The sequence below is a fragment of the Phyllobates terribilis genome, unplaced genomic scaffold, assembly GCF_046119375.1.
Source record: "Phyllobates terribilis strain yellow unplaced genomic scaffold, ASM4611937v1 Scaffold_7__3_contigs__length_470593459, whole genome shotgun sequence".
Taxonomy (NCBI): Eukaryota; Metazoa; Chordata; class Amphibia; order Anura; family Dendrobatidae; genus Phyllobates; species Phyllobates terribilis.
Genome location: NW_027362767.1, coordinates 372,580,987 through 372,596,458, shown reverse-complemented (window position 1 = coordinate 372,596,458; position 15,472 = coordinate 372,580,987).

Genomic DNA, 15,472 nt, shown 5'->3' with positions numbered 1-15,472 from the left:
GCCATTTTGATGAGTCAATAATTGGCAAATCAACGCTCATAGGAACACCCATTAGATGGAAGACTCGTGCACACGACCATATAAATCAGACGAGCGCTATCTGTAGTTTTGACCACACTCATACCCACTCATACTCATGTTATTCTATAGGGCTGTGCACATGTTTGATTTTTTTTCCTTGGACCGAGTGGTGAGAGGAGTAAGATTGCAGCATGAACGATTTGCCTCCGAGAATTGGATGGCACTAGCCCATTCATGTCTATAGGTCTATGTAAAAAATAGGACCGGTTTTCAGGGACTGACTACATGGAGAAGGTGGAGTAACATTTTTCTTTTTCTCTCCACTTCTGAGAAGATTGGATCCCTCTCTGATTAAATTCTGATTAGAGTCTAATTAGCATAATTGGACCAATTTTATTGGATGGAGAGAAATCAATCTTCTGCAGCGGACCTAAAAGTGTGTTAAAATACCAACAATCACGCATTATTGTAGGGTTATTGGGTCTTTTATGCTAGCAAAAAAAATCTTATCAGCAGCACATCATTCTTTGTAAACATTGGATGAGCTGCCGATAACATGATATAGTTTTGTGATTGTTCTGTCCCCTTTGTTCATTGGACTGGTAAACGAATGCTGACTATCTTGTATATTGTCGATTGTGTGTATGCACCTATAGCTAGGGTTGAACCAAGCCGAAGTCTGGGGATAAACATGGGCACCTGATTTTCTCAGCACAAAATGTAACCAGACCAATGAGATTTTGAAAGTATCTGTCAGAGCAGTAATCATGAGTGCACAGTATCCTCGGGCCAATGAGTCTCTGTCACTACTATCTGCCTAAGTTTACTACCGTGTGGTCTAAGGGCTAATATTTTTTTTTTTGTGGAGAGTGCCAAGTGGGTATAAGGAGACTATTTGGCCATGCAATCCTCCTCTGCCAATTTAAATATGCAAATAGCATCTTCAGAGAGGAAAAGGGCTGAAACTCTAGTGCCACCTACTGGACCAGTTAGATTTGCAAGCAGCTAGATTTTAGCACTCTGGTAAAGCTATGTGGAAACTGCTTTAGCTTATACTTTGTTTCTGCATAAGTTTGATAAATAAGTCTCACATTCTGTGTTAAATGCATACCTAATAATTACTGAGCTTTGTAACAGTCAATATATTTACCATCAGCATATTTTTTTGCATTCTACTGTTGACCACTAGGTGGCAGTATTTGACCACAAAAATGACCAAAAACAATGATATTTTCATCAGAAAGTCAGCCTGGAAATATTTGCGTTGACACATAGTTGAGAATTGCACCTGTATTTATATGCTGATACCGGACATTCATCAGGTAAAGTCTGTAAGATTGATACAATGCTCTTTATAAAAGTTCTGATGTATGCATGGTTGATATTAACGTAATGTTTTACATTTACCATTTATTCTTTACTACTTTTCAATTTGTACCCTTTCAAAAAAAAAAAAAAAAAAAAAAGAAGAAAACAAATAAATAAACCAAAAACCATAGAATCCTTATCAGCGCAGTTCAGGCTTTTCCTTCTCATGAATATTGATGTGAAGTTATATGGAAAGTTCAGTTGCAGCTAGAATAAGTTGTAGGTAAGATTCACCGCTACGCCATCTATTATATGTAATATATCTGCAAGAACATATGTTACCATGCCATTTACTATCTGCTTATCAGGATACTAAGAATTCAGTTATGTCTTTAACCACTTCATGACTGGGTGATTTTCACTTTTTGTTCCTTAGTTTTTTTCCTTGCCGTCTTCCAAGGGTTCTAACTTGTTTTATTTTCCCATTGACAAAGTGAGGGCTTTTTATATATTGTCCACATATTGCACTGAATGACGGAAAAAAACTGAAAAGGTGTTGAAAATGTATAAAAACAGTAAGGCTGTGTGCCCACTATGCGTTTTTTAAGCGTTTCCGCTGCAGAAACGCTTAAAATACGCTTGGTAGAAGGCCTGCCATGTTCCCCAATGATAATCCGCATGTGCTGTGCACATGCTGAGGAATTTTCCGCTGCGGATTATCATTGCGGAAAAATCCGCAGCATTACCAATTATTTTGTGGAAGCGCGGCGTTTTCGCCGCCATTGACTTGCATTGGAACGCATGGAATCCGCATCACTGCATCTATACATGCGGATAACATGCGTTTCAATGTGCGGATGGTACCGGGTTTGGAGAAGAGGAGACTCTCATCCAGACCCGGGTACCATAGAACCTGTAAAAAAAAGAATAAACTAAATATTCTACTTACCTTCTGATGGCCCCCGGTGTCTTAGTCTCGGCTTGCCGGCAGCTCGCGGTAGACTAAAAGGACCTGCGGTGACGTCATTTAGTCATGTGACCGGTCATGCGACCGCTGACGTCGGCAGGTCCTTTAATCTACTGCGAGCTGCCGGTAAGCCAAGACAAGGACACCGGGGGCTATCAGAAGGTAAGTATAATATTTATTTTTTATTTTTTACCATTCTTTTTCTATTCTTGTTTTTTTGCACGCTGAACTTTAATTTTTAATTGCTAAGCTCAGTTTCTGAGGCTTGCTCATTAAGTGGTTTGGGAATGAAGTAGAGTTAAAAAAAAACAGGAGTTGTTGCTGCTACGTGTGAATCTGTGGACTGGTTGAGTGTTTCCTTTAGCTGAGTTTTGTTTTGTGCTGAATTGTGCAGTCTGTAACTACTGACTCAATTTAAAACCCTTTGGCCCTGATTCATCATCACCTTCACACCTGTTTTTTTGTATAGGTTTGTGTATTTTGCGCCTTTTTTTTTTGTTTGCACCCAATTCATTATTCTACAGTATTTGTGCCTTTCTTGGAGTCTCTTTTGTATGTGCTTGCCTATTATTTTCAGTTTTGCACTTTGAGTTTAGTAATTCCAAATGTTTTTGCCTGATTCAACAATTGCGACTATTTAAAAAGTTACCAAATTTGGTGCAATTTCACAGCAGTTCCCTTGACGTGTATTTTTAAGTATGCCAAAAGTTTGGCACAATATTTCTCACTTTTTGCGTCAAATTGCAACCTTTGACACCAAAAGTTGCAAAAACAGTTCAAGATAGGGAAAAATCACAGAATTGACTTGGTGTCAAAATCATGAATCGCCTGTGCCATTTTGATGAATTTGGCACCAAAAAATGACAACTAATACCAGAAGACAAATGCAAATGATGAATTGGGACCACAATTCCTTTGTGCTGTGTATTTAATTAGGAAGAGGAGTAAATTGTTCTCAGGTGTTAAATTAAACCAGAGTACTCTGTGTGAGTCTTGCTCAGTTTCTGAAGCTTGTTCATTAAGTGATTAGGAAGCAAAATGGAGTTAATAAAACAGGAGTTGTTTCGGCTGCATGTGAATCTGTGGACTTGTTGAGTGATTCTTTTAGTATAGTCTGTGTTATAACTACTAACTCAATTTAAGGCTATGTTCCTACGATGAGATTTTAGTTCATTTTTGATGTTACAGAATTTCTGAATTATTTGTGCACCTATTATTTAAATTAGGTTACTTGCGTTTTTTCAATGCACTTTTGTGTGCTTTTTTTAACATGCCTTTTTATTGTATTTTTGACTCTGCATTTCTTGTCTGTTTGTTGTGTCATGCTGTAAGTAAAGCTGCTTTGTTTCTGACAATTCCTGATTTTTGTTTTGACAAACCTTTATTGGCATACTTAGGTGCGGATTACATGCAGTTTTGATGCGTTTTTTATCTGCGGAATTTCTGCTCCTACTGCAAGTATATGGGGAAATTCCGCACGGAATACTCAACGTACCCGCAAGATAAATTAACATGCTGCAGAATTGAAAAACGCAGCATTGAAAAGAAGCACAGTGGGCAGGAGATTTCTATGAATCCCATCCACTGTGCTGAAACTGTAAGACGCTGCATTTTTTTTGACGCTGCAAAAACAGGCAGTGTCAAAATCGCACCAAAAGCTTATTGTGGGAACATAGCCTGAAACTCTTCCTGTGTTCTGTGCTTTTAATTAGGAAGAGGAGGAATTCATTGTTTTCAGATGTTACATTAAAACAAAGGAGTCTGAATCTTACTTTCGAAGGCTTGCTCATTTCGTGGTTTGGGAATGAATTAGAGTTAAAAAAGCAAGGGTTGAAAAAAAGGAGTTCAAGGAATGGAAGTATTTCATTTTCCCTTCCTTTTTCTTAACTGTTTCTTTTTTTTTTTATTGCATAATGGACAGCAGGACTGGAGGTTTCCTTCAGTGCACAGTCTGCCAGAGACAGACGAGAGAAGCCTCCGACTTTATTCGAGGGTGAAGAAGTAGCCTGTGGGGAGAGGATTAGGTCATTGGAAAGGGAGATTCAAATGATAGAAACAAACAGTGGAGACAAATGTGCCTACAAAATGTCAGAAATTAGCATTTCGGAAAGTTTTAAAAAGGCTGATTTTCCCAGGTTGCAAGATGCACTTCAGGACATTGACTTGGAGAAGCTAATGTCAGATAGTGATCTTAAGGGTATGTGACCATGTAGCGTTTTACAATCGTATATCCTGCGGAATTTTCACAGCGTAAATGCTTGTGAAACGCTAGGTAATCCGCCCCCCATGGTCCCCAATGAGAATCCGCAATTTCAATGCCCATGCTGCGGATTTTTCCACAGCGTTTTTGATGCGCTCAAAAATCCGCAGCATGTCCATTAATTTTGCATTTACGCATGCGGAATTGCGGGCAGAGAGTAGCATCGAGGAGATGGCCCGAGGGCAGAGGAGAGTGCTGAGGATACGATATAAATGTGCAAAGTAGTTTTCTGAATGTTCAGTCAAGTAAACAATCAACAATTGGGATTAGAAGAGAAAAATCGCTCTTTTTGGGCAGACTGGATCATGCATTGTGGTTGTGCATGTGTATCATCCCTCAATTGAACTGGATAGACATGTGTCTTTTTTCAGCTGTATTAACTTTATAATTACTGCAAGTAACTTATACAATTTTAGATTACATATGAATTTTTGATGTATTATTTTGGGGGGACAAAAAAACAGCAATTCTGCCATGGCATTTTTTTTCTTTTTGGCTTTTAATGTACTAGATTGTATTACTGAGTCTCCCTAAAACAGCTCAATGGTAGTGTATTAAAAGCACTTGCAGATCCACGTCCTGGCCATTGTAGGTATGCATAAAATCAATTATTCAATGGAGAAAATTGTCGCACTGAGCAGCCTGCAGTAATACTCAGTAATATGCTTAAATTCTGATTCCCAATGTGAAAAATTAGCTCATCGCCCCCCAACAGCACCTGACGTAGGCGTACTATTATGTCCTACATTGAGAAGATGTAAATCAAGCTGGTTTTATTGAAATTCATGTCTCCGTTACTAACATTATTTACATACTAACTTTTGCCTCCCTATTTTGCTGGCTTTTCTAGGATTATAAATCCGCAATATTTAATTTATGCTGCAGATTTTCACAGCAGATTTCATTTTGTGCAATGCAAGTTTTGTCACAGATTAATTACAAGATCTGCATAATTTCTCTGCTACATATTTTCTTGCTGGAAAATTCTGTACATACATATAGCTGAACACAGCGTATTCCAGAAAATATGGCAATTATAAGCTAATAGCAGGATGGCATCTGTGCAGAGATTTATGATAGAAACACTATAAAAATGTAGAAATTTGATGTCTTTTATGCTACCGCACTGTCAATTCTCTACCAATGTGATGGATCTGACATTTTAATCTATTTCTTTAAAACATTGAAATTGCCAAACGTCTGAAGCCATCAGTGAGGAATTAAAAAATTTAAAACCAAGCATTACCAAAGTTACATTCACGTGTAGCCAGACAGAAAGGTACAACAATATTTACTGAATAAATCATACATAGATGTCAGAAAAATAATTTATTAGATAGATGATTGAGAGATACAGTGGTATCGAAAGTATTCAGTCCCCTTTAAATTTTTCACTCTTTGTTTCATTGCAGCCATTTGGTAAATTCTAAAAAGTTCATTTTTTTTCTCATTAATGTACACTCTGCACCCCATCTTGACTGAGAAAAAACAGAAATGTAGAAATTTTTGGAAATGTATTAAAAAAGAAAAACTGAAATACAACATGGTCATAAGTATTCAGACCCTTTGCTCAGACACTCATATTTAAGTCACACGCTGTCCATTTGCTTGTGATCCTCTTTGAGATGGTTCTACTTCTTCATTGGAGTCCAGCTATGTTAAATTAAACTGATAGGACTTGATTTGGAAAAGCACACACCTGTCTATATAAGACCTCACAGCTCACAGTGCATGTCAGACCAAATGAGAATCATGAGCTCAAAGGAACTGCCCAAGGAGCTCCGAGACAGAATTGTGGCAAGGCACAGATCTGGCCATGGTTCCAAAAGAATTTCTGCAGTACTCAAGGTTCCTAAGAGCACAATGGCCTCCATAATCCTTAAATGGAAGAAGTTTGGGACCACCAGAAGTCTTCCTAGACTTGGCCGTCCAACTAAACTGAGCAATCATGGGAGAAGAGCCTTGGTGAGAGAGGTAAAGAGGAACCCCAAGATCACTGTGGCTGAGTTCCAGAGATGCAGTAGGGAGATGGGAGAAAGTTCCACAAAGTCAACTATCACTGCAGCCCTCCACCAGTTGGGCTTTTCTGGCAGAGTGGCCCAACAGAAGCTCAAAAACACATGAAGGACTCCCAGACTATGAGAAATAAGATTCTCTGGTCTAATAAGATGAAGATAGAACTTTTTGGTAATAATTGATATGTGTGGAGAAAACCAGGCACTGCTCATCACCTGCCAAATACAAGCCCAACAGTGAAACATGGTGGTGGCAGCATCATGCTATGGGGGTGTTTTTCAGCTGCAGGGACAGGAAGACTGGTTGCAATTGAAGGAAACATGAATGCGGCCAAATACAGAGGTATCCTGGATGAAAACCTCTTGCAGAGTGCTCTGGACCTCAGACTTGGCCGAAGGTTCACCTTCCAACAAGAAAATGACCCTAAGCACACAGCTAAAATATCAAAGGAGTGGCTTCAGAACAACTCTGTGACTATTCTTGACTGACCCAGCTAGAGCCCTGACCTAAACCCAATTGAGCATCTCTGGAGAGACCTGAAAATGGCTGTCCACCAACGTTCACCATCCAACCTGACGGAACTGGAGAGGATCTGCAAGGAAGAATGGCAGAGGATCCAAAAATCCAGGTGTGAAAAACTTGTTGCATCATTCCCAAGAAGACTCATGGTTGTACTAGCTCAAAAGGGTGCTTCTACTCAATGCTGAGCAAAGGGTCTGAATACTTATGACCATGTGATATTTCAGTTTTTCTTTTTTAACCCCTTAAAAGCGCAAGATGTTACTAATACATATCTGCGCCCTGGGACTTAAGAGCCAGGTACGGAATAATACGTCATGGCAATCGCGCCTGCACACAGGCTATGCGGGCGCGATCGCCTCTGGGTGTCAGCATGATTGTCACAGCTAACGGTGCCATGTGCTGGGAGCGGTCCCGCACTGCACCCGGCACATTAACCCCCGCAATGCTGCTATCGAAGTCGATCGCAGCATTGCGGTGGCAAGGGGAGGTGATCGCGATACTCACCTCTCCATCCGGCGTCCAACGCTGTCTGCTGCGGCTTCCCGGATGTTGCCATGACAACCCGATGTCGTCATGACAACATCCGGGTCACCAGACAGCAGGAAGATACTTTGGTCATGCGCAGTGCATTACCAAAGTATCTTCTGCATCTGCAGCGCTGACAGATTGTATAGCACAGGGATGGGGCTCCATCCCTATGCTATACAGGCGATCAGAATAAAAAAAGTGAAAGTCCCATAGTGGGACAAAGAATAAAAGTAAAAAAAGTATTAAAAAATGAAAAAAAAAATTGTAAAAATATAAAAAAAAATTAAAAAAATAATCCACCAAAAATAAAAATATAATGTACCCATCAATAAATATTATTATGAAAAAAAACAAAAACAATAAAAGTACACATATTTGGTATTGCCGCGTCCAGAACAACCTGACCTATAAAACTGTCCCACTAGTTAACCCCTTTAGTGAACACTGTAAAAAAAAAAAAAAAAAACGAAGCAAAAAACAATGCTTTATCATCATACCGCCAAACAAAAAATGGAATAACACGCGATCAAAAAGACGAATATAAATAAAAATGGTACCGCTGAAAACATCATCTTGTCTCGCAAAAAATAAGCCACCATACAGCTCTATCAGCTGAAAAATAAAAAAGTTATAGCTCTCAGAATAAAGAGATGCAAAAAAATATTTTTTTCTATAAAATAGCTTTTATTCTGTAAAAGCGCCAAAACATAGAAAAACAATATAAATGTGGTACCGCTGTAAACGTACTGGCCCGCAAAATAAAGCTACCTTATCAATTTTACCACACGCGGAACAGAATTAACCCCCCCCCAAAAAAAAATTCCTGAATTGTTGTTTTTTGTTTATTCTGCCTCCCAAAATCGGAATAGAAAGCGATCAAAAAATGTGACGTGCCTGAAAATGGCACCAATAAAAATGTCAACTCATCCTGCAAAAAACAAGCTATCACATGACTCTGTCTGCCAAAATATGGAAAAATTATAGCTCTCAAAATAAGGCGATGCAAAAACTAGATTTTACAAAAAAATGCGTCTTAGTGTGTGACTGCTGTCAATCATAAAAACCCAATATGAATCTGGTATCGCTGTAATACTTCTAAAACCTCATGGGGATTACCTGCCATGCACGAGCGATCCCCGTATGTTTTTTTTGGGTGTCTAATAATCGTGAAACATGCGGGCGGGGACTCGAGCATGTCACTCGAGCACCCGTGATACTTGGTGCATAAATGAGTATCCAATGCAAACTCAAGTAGCGAGCACTTGTGCTCAAGAATAATGACAACTTATTCAATATGATGACCTAATGTTATCAAATTCTGTGTTGTACCTCTGGGTTCAAAAGTTCAGTATACCCCTTGATAAAATCCTTGATGGGTGTAATTTCCAAAATGGGGTCACTTGTGGGGAGTTTCCACTATTTAGGCACATCAGGGGCTCTCCAAACGCAACATGGCGTCTGCTCTCGATTCCAGCCAATTTTGTGTTCAAAAAGTCACACAATGCTCCTTCCCTTCTGAACTCTGCCATGTGCCCAAACACTACATTTTCCCCACAAATGGGGTATTGCGTACACAGGAGAAATTACACAAAAGTTTTTGAGGTCCATTTTCTCCTCTTACCCTTGTGAAAATGAAAAAATTGGGGCTAAAACATCATTTTTGTGGAAAAAGTTAGATTTTTTTATTTTCACATCTCCATGTTATAAACTTCTGTAAAGCACTTGGGGGTTCAGGGTGCTCACCACACATCTAGATAAGTTCCCTGAGGGGTCTAGTTTCCAAAATGGTGTCACTTGTGGGGGAATTCTACTGTTTAGGCACATCAGGGGCTCTCTAAATGCAACATGTCATCCGCTAATTATTCAAGCAAATTTTGCAATCAAAAAGTCAAATGGCGCTCCTTCCCTTCCGAAACCTGCCGTGCGCCCAAACAGTAGTTTTCCCCCACATATGGGGTATCTGCTTACTCAGGAGAAATTGCACAACAAACTGCATGGTGCCATTTCTCCTGTTACCCTTATGAAAATGCAAAATTGGGGGCTGAAAAGCATTTTTGTGGGAAAAATGTGAAAATTTTATTTTTACGGCTCAATGTTATAAACTACTGTGAAGCACCTGGGGGTTCAAGGTGCTCACCACACATGTAGATACGTTCCCTGAGGGGTCTAGTTTCCAAAATGGTATCACTTGCGGGGGGTTTCCACTGTTTAGGCACATCAGGGGCTCCCCAAACGCAACATGGCGTCCGCTAATTATTCAAGCAAATTTTACATTCAAAAAGTCAAATGACGCTCCTTCCATTCCGAACCCTGCCGTGTGCCCAAACAGTGTTTTTTCCCAACATATGGGGTATCTGCGTGCTCATGGGAAATTGCACAACAAATTTTGGGGTCCATTTTTTCCTGTTACCCCTGAGAAAATAAAAAAAATTGGGTTTAAAATAACATTTTTGTGGAAAAAGTTAAATGTTATTTTTTTCTTCCACATTCCAAAAATTCATGTGAAGCACCTGAAGGGTTAATAAACTTCTTGAATGTGGTTTTGAGCACCTTGTGGGGTGCAGTTTTTAGAATGGTGTCACTTATGGGTATTTTCTGTCATAAAGACCCCTCAAAGTGACTTCAAATGTGATGTGGTCCCTAAAAAAATGGTTTTGTAAATTTTGTTGGAAAAATGAGAAATCGCTGGTCAACTTTTAACCCTTATAGCTCCCTAATAAAAAAAAAATTTGGTTCCAAAATTGTGCTGATGTAAAGTAGACATGTGGGAAATGTTATTTAATAACTATTTTGTGTGACATATCTCTCTGATTAAAGGGCATAAAAATTCAAATTTTGAAAATTGCTAAATTTTCAAAATTTTTGCCAAATTTCCGTTTTTTTTCACAAATAAATGCAAGGTATATCGAATACATTTTTTCCACAATCATGAAGTACAATATGTCCCGAAAAAACAATCTCAGAATCAGGGGGATCCATTGAAGCGTTCCAGAGTAATTACCTCATAAAGTGAAAGTGGTCAGAATTGTAAAAATTGGCCTGGTCATTAACGTGCAAACCACCTTTGGGGGTAAAGGGGTTAATAAATTTGCAAAAATTTCTACATTTCTGTTTTTTTTCAGTCAAGATGGGGTGCAGAGTGTACATTAATGAGAAAAAAAATGAACTTTTTAGAATTTACCAAATGGCTGCAATGAAGCAAAGAGTGAAAAATTTAAAGGGGTCTGAATACTTTCCGTACCCACTGTAGATAGATAGATGTCCACCCCTGGGAAGATTTTTAAGGGTATGGACTGTAATGTCGTGTTCCTGCTTCTGAAGACAACAATCACGTCATGCGCACAGTGTGATGCGGTTTTGTCACAAGGGTGTCACATCCCCCTGGGAGACCTGGAGTTAGAAGGTCACAACAGGTAATGAATCACAGGTCCTCTTTATAGACGGTGTGATTCGTGTCCTATTTTCAATGGATTTCCTTTCCATCAGTGCTGAAAGGGTTAAGGACCCTTTCCATGCTGGCTGGGAACATACAGCGTTGTTGCTCACAGCTGCAGCTGCTGATCTCATTTCCTCTCCCTACATATACTGGCTCTGGGCATTTCTTCCTTGACAGTGAAAGAATCTTCTTCCTGGAATTGTTGAGCTGTGTAGTGTTGGAGTTGGGAGTAGTTGCTGGAAGGTTTTGTGTGCAGTAGTTTCGTGAGTGTTTATCTCCTCATTCTTATTCCTATTTAGTTTGTTTATTCCTCCTTTTCCCTGTCTTCCTCCCTATTTTTGGTGAGTGTTTTTTATGATAGTGGTTTTCAGTTATCCATGTTTGTCTTTGTGTCTAGTTTTCCTTACATTTCTGTCCCATGACTCATGGGTTAAGGGAGGGGACAGATTAGAGTTTAACAGGAGTAAGGTTGGAAACCCAGGTCTCTCTACCATCAAGAGTACCCCTGTGACAGGGATAGTTAGGGTCTCAATTCCAGGGACAGTTTTAAGCCCCTCTCCCTTACTTCAGACCATCACATCGTGACAGGTTTTACATGTATTGTGATGTGGTAATGTACAGTGTAAAAGTAATGCAAAAAGTTAATATACAATGTGAGTAGTGTATAGTGCAGAATGTGAATAGGATAAGCACAGGATAAGACAGTTTAGTGCTTAGGATAAAGATAGTGTTGTAGTGTACAGCATAGGACTGCAGGGACAGATATAGTTAATTGTTTGGTCTAGCCCACAGTGGGAGGGGTTAGGGCAGTAAAAAGGAGTCTGCTTCCTGCTACTAGAGGAGAGTTTGTTTGGTAAGTGACAAGGTGAAGCTGAAGGTGCAGTGGGCTAATAGCTGAAATGAGTACATTTGGAGTTTTGTATGAGACCTAACAAGACCCCCCCCATGCAGACATTATATGCAACGCCCGGAACCTAAGGCCCTATGGAGAGTACCTTAACTCCTTTCGTACAGAGGAAGATGGACGTGGAACCACATGAGGGGAAAGTAACGGATCTGGTCAATACTGTGGGGCCGGACTAGAAATCCCTGGGACTGAAGGAACCAGTAAGCGTAGGGATGGTCCAGGTGGAACTAAAATTTAAGTAGAAAATGTACTGTATTAATGAAACAAGAGCCGAAGGGTGCTGTGCCCGATACTGCGTGTTACAATCTGATGTACTTGAACTGTCCAGTAAACTTTTGAATGTTGAAATGAACTGGATGTCCCCTGATATGTGTGCGGCTGTTCCTGAAGATAGAGACCAGAGGACAGTGGAGGCCTGCAAGTGAGTGGAACGCACCTTACATTAGACAGCATATTGGGACTGGAACACGACGCCATGGCGTCATGGAGCAGCAGCTTGACCACGGCTACCACTCTCTGGCACTTTACAGATTGGCAACTGTTTTGAATCTTTTACACTTATGAATAATCTTTCTCACAGTAGAATGATGGTGTGACGACACAACTTTAATCTTAATTAGCGAGATGTCTAGATTCGTTAGGCCAAGAGAAATACACTATTGTGTTTGTGTTGACTTTTGAATGTATCTGTTTTTCTTTGGCTGGTCAAGAAGGACATACCAGTATTTGTATAAACCTGAATGTTGACTTCTCTTGGTCTCAAAACAAGAGTGTTTGTTAATATGTTAATCACATATTTTACTAAGCCAGCCAGTTGTTGATTTAAAGAGCAGGGGGATGCCAACTATGTAAATTGATTAAATTCTCAAACAATGAGACATGAACCCTGCACCTTCCCTCTTTGACCTTCGAATGTGTGCTTGAAAGGATAATTGTGAACTATTTAAGGGACATATACCTTTGTAGCAGTGTGACTTTACAGAAAGAGAATCAAAGATCAGAAAGACTCTTCAGGACAGTAGTTTTTTTTAGCATGGCTCCATCCAGAGAGAAACAGATTTGGATTCTACAGGATTCTAACCTAAGAGTTCACTGAAAGGATACAGATCTGCTCCATTGATTATCAGAGAACCCATGGATACATTTGGGGAAACCAGGTTGGAACAATGAGGTCACCTGGCCCCTTGGATATGTTGTTTGGGGTTGCCAGGTTGGGACCATTTGGTCACCTATAACCCATGGACATACTCGGAGACCGCCAAGTTTGGACAATGAGGTCACCTGGAACCCATGGAGATGTTCAGAGATGCCAGGGTGCGACCCAAGGGTCTCTTGGTCTTTTTCTCATGATGGACTGTCAGCTTCCTAAGCTTACTGCTACCTCCTCTCTGTGGGGGTCAGCCAAAAGTGTTGTATTCCCAGTGGGCCAGCGGAAGGGTGAGACTGTGTAATGTTGTACCATCTTGGGTATTTGCTGGGACTGTTCTATGTGTTGTCTATTTGGTGGTTCAATAAAATATTGCCACACTGCTTTAACCTAAAAAAAGAAGTGAAAAATTCTAGCTCCAAAAAGTTATATTAAAAAATTCTAAGTTCTTATTACATCATTTTAAAATTTGATGAGGTCACAAGGTACATGGAAATTCACATAGCAACGCGTTTCCAACGTCAACCAGCGTTCTTTGTCAAGCTGGTCTCTGTTCCATTTGTTCTCTATTGTTTTACCCTCACCCTGTGTTGTCTGAGTAGTATGATGACCATGGAAGACCCCAGGTCTTCACAGATGGATTCCAAATAGTTTGGAATTTGCCTTACAATACTACTGGTAGGTAGGGCTAGTGGATGAGAGTTCTACTAGTTCTATTTGTAGTGTGCACCTCTTTCCTATCCACACTAGGTGTAGCCGGCTGTATTCTCCATAAACGGCTAGCCTTATTTTGAATTTGCATGCCATGGTTTCTCACCATTCTATTATCTCTTTGTCCTATTGGGCCCTTTGTTCTAGGGTACCTCCCTCATCTTGCCAGGGTCTACCATTTAGCTAGTCCATTTATTTGAGTTCCCTTTTGTGTGGCCCCCTAGGAAGCCCTAACTATATTACCAAATTATCTTTAAATATTTTTTATGTTTATTTGAACATGTATGGTCTGAAATCTTCTCTTTGTTGCCTAATTGATGTGAGGCTCACTGTGGTTGAAAAAAAAGTCATGCTTTAGGGGTAGGACGGCGCTTAAATAAGTATTGACAATTTGTCAGCGTCGTCCCCTTAGTTTGCCTTGATGTCCTGTGATAGATGAAATGTGTCATAAAGAGGCATCAAGGGCAATCTACGGAGGTAGTTTGGTGTATAACTTGTCCATAGGGTGACACTTTTACCTGTTAGCCAGTTATCCCAGCCTCTCTGTCCCTGCTCCTGCCCCTAACAGACTCCAGGAGGAGGGTTGGGTATGCTGCAGCATTGCTCGATCGAAAGTAAAAGAACTGCGTTTCACAGACATACATGCGTTCCGCGGACCGGAAGAGGATGTGAAGTCATTGCATATGTCACCGGATATGATGTTCAGGCAAGTGTGGCCTTGCGTTCCAAGTGATGGAAACAGGATAAATGCAACCGGAAGTGACTTAGCCGCATGGGTGTTACATGGCCAGTTTAAAAATAGAAGCACCTGAGCATGAGTCATTATGGCGCCCCGGGTCTGAGGATAGTACCAGTGGCAATAGATCATGACTGGGAAGCCATGAGTGAGCTCCTCTGACCTCAAAAGCCTCCCCTGACGAATCTAAATGAGAAAGGCTATGTTTTAATTACCACTTATTGCTTACAACCGCCTTACAATACTTCCCAGATTGATGGACAACAATAATTGCTTCTCTAAGATCGTTGCTCATGTCTATCCTACTTGGCATTGTGTTAACACATGCCTGAATCCTCCAGACTAGCAAAATACAAAAACTTTTGCTTTTAGGGCTTGTTCACACATGGCATTTTTTGCTGCTATTTTTCCATACATTTTTCTTTCATGTGTAAAGATGCAGTGTTTTAAAGTAGTAGCAAAATAAATTTGATTTCTAAACTCATTCACATGGCGCGTTTTTTTTTTTTATAACTGCATCCTGTCAGTTCTTTCTGCATTTTTGTTAAATTTTTTATAGGGGCTTTTTGAGAAAACCGATGCAAAATGCAAGTAAGGGGTGGTTTATATTGAATGGTCCCACTTTGGTAAAATGATTTAAAGTTTTTTTTTATATATACACAGTACAGACCAAAAGTTTGGACACACCTTCTCATTTAAAGATTTTTCTGTATTTTCATGACTTTGAAAATTGTACATTCACACTGAAGGCATCAAAACTATGAATTAACACATGTGGAATTATATACTTAACAAAAAAGTGTGAAACAACTGAAAATATGTCTTATATTCTAGGTAGCCACCTTTTGCTTTGATGACTGCTTTGCACACTCTTGGCATTCTCTTGATGAGCTTCAAGAGGTAGTCACCGGAA